Here is a 6,709-nt window from a genome sequence, read left to right as displayed (position 1 = left end):
CAAAGATACTCAGCGTATCAAATCCATCTCAGTGGAGATACGTTAACACTACAAGCAATCCTGCTGACCTGGCTTCTAGGGGAGTAAAGGTGGCAACACTTCTGAAAGATAACATTTGGGTGTCTGGACCTCAGTTTCTTGTTGGGCCAGAAGAGAGGTGGCCTGAAAACCCTGATGGCTCTAGGAGAATCTTACTAGATGACCCTGAAGTCAAGATGAGCTTGATGGTGAATGCTGTGCAGGCTGAAGAGAAGATGGATGCAGTCACCTGCTTGATCAATCACTTCTCTTCCTTGATCCGTCTGAAGAAGAGTGTTGGTTGGATCCTTAAGCTTAGGAGCCTGCTACTGAGCTTCAGTCAGAAGAGGAAGCAGTTGAGTGTGACTTTTGCTCAAGGTAGGTTGGATAAGGACCAACAGGAGAGGAAGATGGCAAAGGAGATGCAGAGTTTCAAGGCTCAGACTGTTGGTGAGCCTCTTTCAATTGAGGAATTCAGAAATGCTGAGATGGAGATTGTAAGGTTTTGTCAGAAAAGGAGATTTCCAGAAGAATTCAACAGTTTGCAAAAGGGAGAAAATGTGAAAAGGACTAGCCACATTTACAAGCTTAACCCAGTACTGGAAGACGGTATCCTGAGAGTCGGAGGACGACTTAGCAGAGCAGCTATGTCCGAAGAATCTAAGCATCCTGCCATATTGGCAAAAGATTTACACATTTCTGACCTGATTCTTCAGCATATACATAGAGAGGTGGGACATGGTGGTCACAATCACATGCTAGCTAGCCTGCAGCAAAGATACTGGATCCCTGGGGCTAGTTTGGCTATAAGGAAGACCCTGTCAAAGTGTATTGTCTGTCGGCGACTGCATGCAGCTCCAGGGCAACAGCAGATGGCGGATTTACCTCAGGACAGAGTTTCTCCGGATGAACCTCCTTTCACTCGTGTTGGAGTGGATTACTTCGGACCTTTCGAAGTTAAGCGGGGAAGGAGTATATTGAAAAGGTATGGAGTTCTCTTCACGTGTCTTTCTATAAGAGCAATACACATCGAAGTAGCATCGTCATTGGACACAGATTCCTTTGTTAATGCTCTTCGACGTTTTATAGCAAGACGTGGACAAATATTGGAATTGCGCTCAGACAATGGAACCAACTTTGTTGGTGCTGAGCGTGAATTACGGGAGGCAATGGAGGGTTGGAATCTTGCTCAAATCAACAACACCCTCCTTCAGAAAGGAATTAAGTGGGTTTTCAATCCCCCCACAGGATCACATCATGGAGGAGTTTAGGAGAGGTTGATAGGATCTGTGAGGAAGGTCTTGAATTCCACCCTGAAGGTGCAGAACCTTGATGAGGAAGGTCTTTATACAGTTCTTTGTGAAGCAGAAGCTATCATAAACAGCGTCCCATTACCAAGGCATCCAATGATCCCAATGATTTGGAACCACTAACCCCTAACCATCTCTTGCTGCTTAAAAGCAAGCCATCTTTGCCAATGGGACAGTTCCAAAAGGAAGACATCTATGCTCGTCGCAGATGGAAACAAGTTCAGTATATAACTGACTTGTTTTGGAAACGTTGGATTAAGGAATACTTGCCTCTTCTTCAGGAGCGTCAGAAGTGGACAAGTGTCAAGCGCAACTTTCTTCCTGGAGATATTGTGCTCATAGTTGACGACTCAGCACCTCGCAACTCATGGCTTACAGGAAGGATTGTGCAAACTATCCCTGATAGAAGAGGACTTGTTCGTCAGGTGCGAATCAAGACAAAGACCAGCTATTTGGACAGGCCTATTACGAAGATTTGCCTTCTACAGGAAGCAGAGGATCCATGAGGACATCAAGCTGACCTTTGAACTTCATAGACTTTGACTGTGACTTGAAAATTGTCTCACGGGCCTTTTTTTTGTCCCTACATGACTAAGTGATTGTAAGGATCACCCTTTTTGAATAGTCTATGGACTCTTTCTATGCGGTTTGATTTTCTGAGCTCAAGAAGAAAAGGACATTTTTTAATGGACTGTTTTTTATCCTTAAAAAAAAAGGGTGTATCGTTGGCCTCCTACATAATGTGTAGTTGTGTAATTATTGTGGTAAAATAATTAGGGGCCGGAATGTAGGAGCCACATATTGGATGTTGTTTATGGTCTCATTTGTGTTGTTTGTTGATTATTGTGTTGTGCACTGATATGGCAGGTGGTGGGCGTTGTCATCGCAGTTTGAGCGGAAGTGATACTCTATTTGTTCGCTTCACCTGTGCACCTGGGTTTTTTGGGCATTGACAGAGAGGGGGTGTGACTGGGACCGAACACTTTCTGTTGACCGTATCACGCATCACGCTGCATTAACGCAATTATTCTACTCACCAGGTAACAATTACATTTGGTAACTGCAGTGCTAAGTGTATTTTACGTGTGGAAGAAGAAGAATAAAAATCATTGCAATAAAATCTCGAGCGCGTCACATTGTGTATCTCTCAGTGTTTAGCCCCTTGTGGCAGCAATATTTTGGACTGCTTACAGCCGCAATATACTGTATAGTGTCCAAATAGTTCATTTCTAATTTAGAGTTATGTATGCGTTGTTTTAAATTTACATTATGCACGGAGAAGGTAATAGCAGGCTGTGGCAGCGACCTCATGTTGTTACTGTTGTCACTAATACTATAAACAAATGCAGATAATGCAGATACAAGGATAAAGTTTATTATGCCATCTGTCTATCACAGTAACATGATTATGGAATGCCAGTTTGTCAGGTAACTGCAGAGCACCAATACCTTCAATATTCGACAGTTTGGATGGCAGTAACTCTGAAAATCAAGGCCTGCCTGAAGCAAATGATGATGAGAATTAGTTTTTTTCTAAAAGATGACTAATATAATTAGTGGAAGTGAAATTTTGGATATAAACTTGCAAAACAGTGGGCAATGCCAATGACGTATTTTATTAGTGTTGAGTAACTGAGTAAGTTCCACTCATTGTGCAGTCACAGTTATGCTGACAGTATTTAAAGTGCCCATATTATTAAAAAATCACTTTCTGTGATTTGGGGTGTTATTTTGTGTCTCTGGTGCTTCCACACGCATACAAACTTGGAAAAAACCATCCATGCTGTTTTGAGTGAGATACGGGTTTCTGAATGTAACCTGCCTTCAGTCTCCGGGTGAGCTGTTCAAAATCTGCAGAGTTTTCTACGTCACTAGCCGAAACGAGGGGGCTAAACCATGCTAGCGCTAGCATGCTAGCGGTTAGCCCCCTTGTTCTCAATGTCAAAACACTGCTACAACACACAAGTTCACCATAATCTACAAAAGAACTACTTACATGTCCCTGTTCTGCAGGTATTCCACGCAAAGTTGGAAGTGCGCCCTTGATAGAAGAAGTCTCCCGGCTAATCTTGCCTTGTACAGACTGAAGTTGGAGAAACAGCTAGCTAGCTGATGTGATCCTTACCTAGCTACTGCACAAGTGCGAATCCCAACAAAGATGGTACAGAAGTAGGATGTCTCACTCTGTAGCTAAAATAGAGACCTGAACACACAGGGTGAAAAGAGGAGCTGCAGCAATGTGCAGTACAACAAAAAATATGGTGTGTTTTTTGAAAATTAAACCATGTAAACCTATTCTGGTAAAACCTCAAAATACAATCATGAACCTGAAAATGAGCATAATATGGGCACTTTAAATACATTGTAATGAATAGCATAGCCTTGTTTAGCCTTTTTTGTGATATAAGTGTTAAATGAGGGTTACAGTAGATAGTGTCAAAATGTGTAGATTTAGATAACCCTTGCACCCTTTACTGTGTAGATGAGGAACAGCTGAGTCTACTCTATTTATCTCTACTGCTGAGGCAGTAGGACGATCAAGCTTAGCTCCTTCCTAAACTTACCCCCATTGTGTTGGCTGCTGTAGTCTTACTTAAAATTATGCAGGATAAAATCATTGCTTTTAAAAGGAAGTATTTAGTGTCTTGTATGGATTGATGGGATGCATTGACACTGCCCTCAGGGTAGTTAATCTCAGATTTGATCTAGAAGTTTAGGCTTCTTTCCTACAAATAAGCTTTACTTTTAGAAAACTGACTCATTAGTTCCCATCAATCTATTTTTACTGGGTGAAGCAATGTAAAAAAATAAAAGTCCCTCAGAGCTGTCATGTCTGTCACCACTGTCTGCTCTTTGTTTATTTGTAGCTAAGTGTTAAAAGTAGTTAAATTAATTTTAAGGTAGCTAAGTGCTCCTCCTGTCAGCTGTAATATCCTGTCTTCTTTTATGTCCTGCAAGTGAAACATTTTTATATGTAATTTTAGGTGCTATGAGCACCACAAGGGACAATTTAAAATCACCCTTGTTCTAAATAGTGCATGCAATGCATCTAAATGTTTAAAAGCATTTTGAATTTGTGTTAACTGTATGCATTTTGTGTCAAAGCAACAAGAAATATGTTAAATGTATAGCCTACACAGACAGATGTTGTGCTAACTGTGTTAAGAGTTTAGGAAAGTTGTTAAAAGTATTGAAAATTGTCATAGCGATCGGGGAAAAAACTGTAAAGGCTGAAGGCCAAAAAGTCACACAAAAACACAAATGAAACAGGAAATGAAATATGCCTTACTCAGGACAGGGCAGGAATTCCTTTCATCCTGTTTTTGTTACTGACTGTTCTGAACAGTCCATGGGTTAGGGTGACTCTGAGGAGCAAAGCACAACAATATTGGACAAAATGTATTAACAAAAGGAGTTATTTGACATTTTGGGATATTTTGATTTTCTTGCCAAAAGTTGAATGAAGAGATTGTAGACGGACGCGAGATTGGTATAAATCTAACTCTTGGCAAGAAAGTGAATAGGCGTATATCCCAAAATGCCACACAGTTAATTTAACAAAGCAGAAAATTGACCAGGGTTTGATGAAACAACACTTAAAACATGCAACAGAAAGCACATTCATTTCACATTGTTTACATGAAACATATCTGTAAATTGAAAGCTGTCAATTGAATGCTTTATCCCCAAAGAGGGGATATTATTCATTTGAATAAACTGTAGGTTAAAGGGGTGATAGAATGATTGATTATATAGGGTATGTCACACTGTTCCTTAAGGTCTCCTAATAGGGTATGTAACATTGGTTGGGCTGAAAATGACCCAGGTGCTATTCTAGGGGCCCTAATGCATCCCTGTGGAATGGCTCTATTGGAACGAGAGCTTTTCTTCCAAATATGGCATGCTCATGAATATTTAGATGAGCTGCGCGCTGATTGGTTGAGCGAAGCACATACACATACAGTGGAGAAGAGACAGCAGGTCTCATATTTCAGACACTGCAATGTTATACATTGTTTGTCTGCTATTTCGTTACTAAATTCACTTCTGAGACTTTTTTTATGCGAGAAATCAACTATATAAAGCTCAAATATGGGCCATTTTACGAAAATTGATACGGCTATTTGCAAATTTGGTAAGACGTGTCGGAGTTCAGGAGCTCCACACAGTCTGACGAGACAGCGGCAGTCCGCGCTCCATACCTAGGGCAAAGTCACCGTTTCTGGGTTACTGGACTACCGGGGCTCGGGGCTCCCTGGAGTTCTGCGGAGCTGGCCGGCTTGATACCAAGCACGCAGCTGATGCGAATTCTCTGCCCCCTCGTCAAAGCCGTTACATTGAGTGAGAGATTATTTGCTCCAAGTGTGAATGACTGCTCCAAGTGAGAATGTTAGTGTGAAATTGAACACTACAGTATGCCAATGTTGTTTTCAATAAAAAAACATTTGCGCAAAGCAAGCTGATCCACTTTTCCATGTTGATAAGAGCATTAAAATGAGAAAAAATAATGGGACAAAAAGAAATCAAGGGACATTTAGGGCCGGTTCACATTGTACGCGGCATGCGCTGCGCTCGCCGTTAGGTTGTCCTATTCCCAACTATATTTGTTGTGGGGGTTCAGCGCAAATTTACGTCATACATACGCCAATATTTGAATGCACGTCACGTCTGCGTCCGGTGTTCACATCAGACGTGCAGTACATGCGACATTGTGTAGGATACACAGTTGTGATTAGTGATGTTTCTGTCTTTGAAACTTAAGAAAGCCTTGGCATGGTTGTGAGGAGAAGACGGAGGAAGGCAGCAGCAAGAAGGGTGTGGGTGCACGAGATCCCTCAGGTCCAGAGAGCAGTTGGGGGAATTCCGGCTGGTGAAGGAGCTCCGCTTTCACTTTTCATACATGCATCATTCATTCTCTGGAAAACACTTTGTTTAATGCATATGTGCAATTAATTCCTCCAAAACTGGAGCTTACACATTTGGAAATGGGTAGTTATTCGGTGTAAATGCCATATACCTAACTACCTATATGTGAACTTCAGTGAAAATGAACATGACTTGTGTCAATCAGTCCAAACATATTTTACATCATATAAACATACAAATACAATATTATTATTGTGTAATAACAACAGAGTGTAAATTGTAATTTCCCCATTGGGGATCAATAAAGAGTATAAATTATTATTTTTTTAATAAAAAATACAAATATATCCTACAAATACCTGTATGGAGCTGTATAATCAAGTTGGTATTTGGTTTTTGCAGCTTACAGCAGTAGGCTACAGTTCTTCTCAGTTGTTTTGGCGCAATTCTCAGATCAGAGATGACAATAATGTGTAACTTTGTCACATAGGAAATAGTGCTCCCTTTCATGTACA

This window comes from Sander lucioperca, chromosome 10, assembly GCF_008315115.2.
Source record: "Sander lucioperca isolate FBNREF2018 chromosome 10, SLUC_FBN_1.2, whole genome shotgun sequence".
NCBI lineage: Eukaryota > Metazoa > Chordata > Actinopteri > Perciformes > Percidae > Sander > Sander lucioperca.
The sequence above is the reverse complement of the archived record's forward strand: the minus strand, read 5'-3'. Positions refer to the sequence as shown.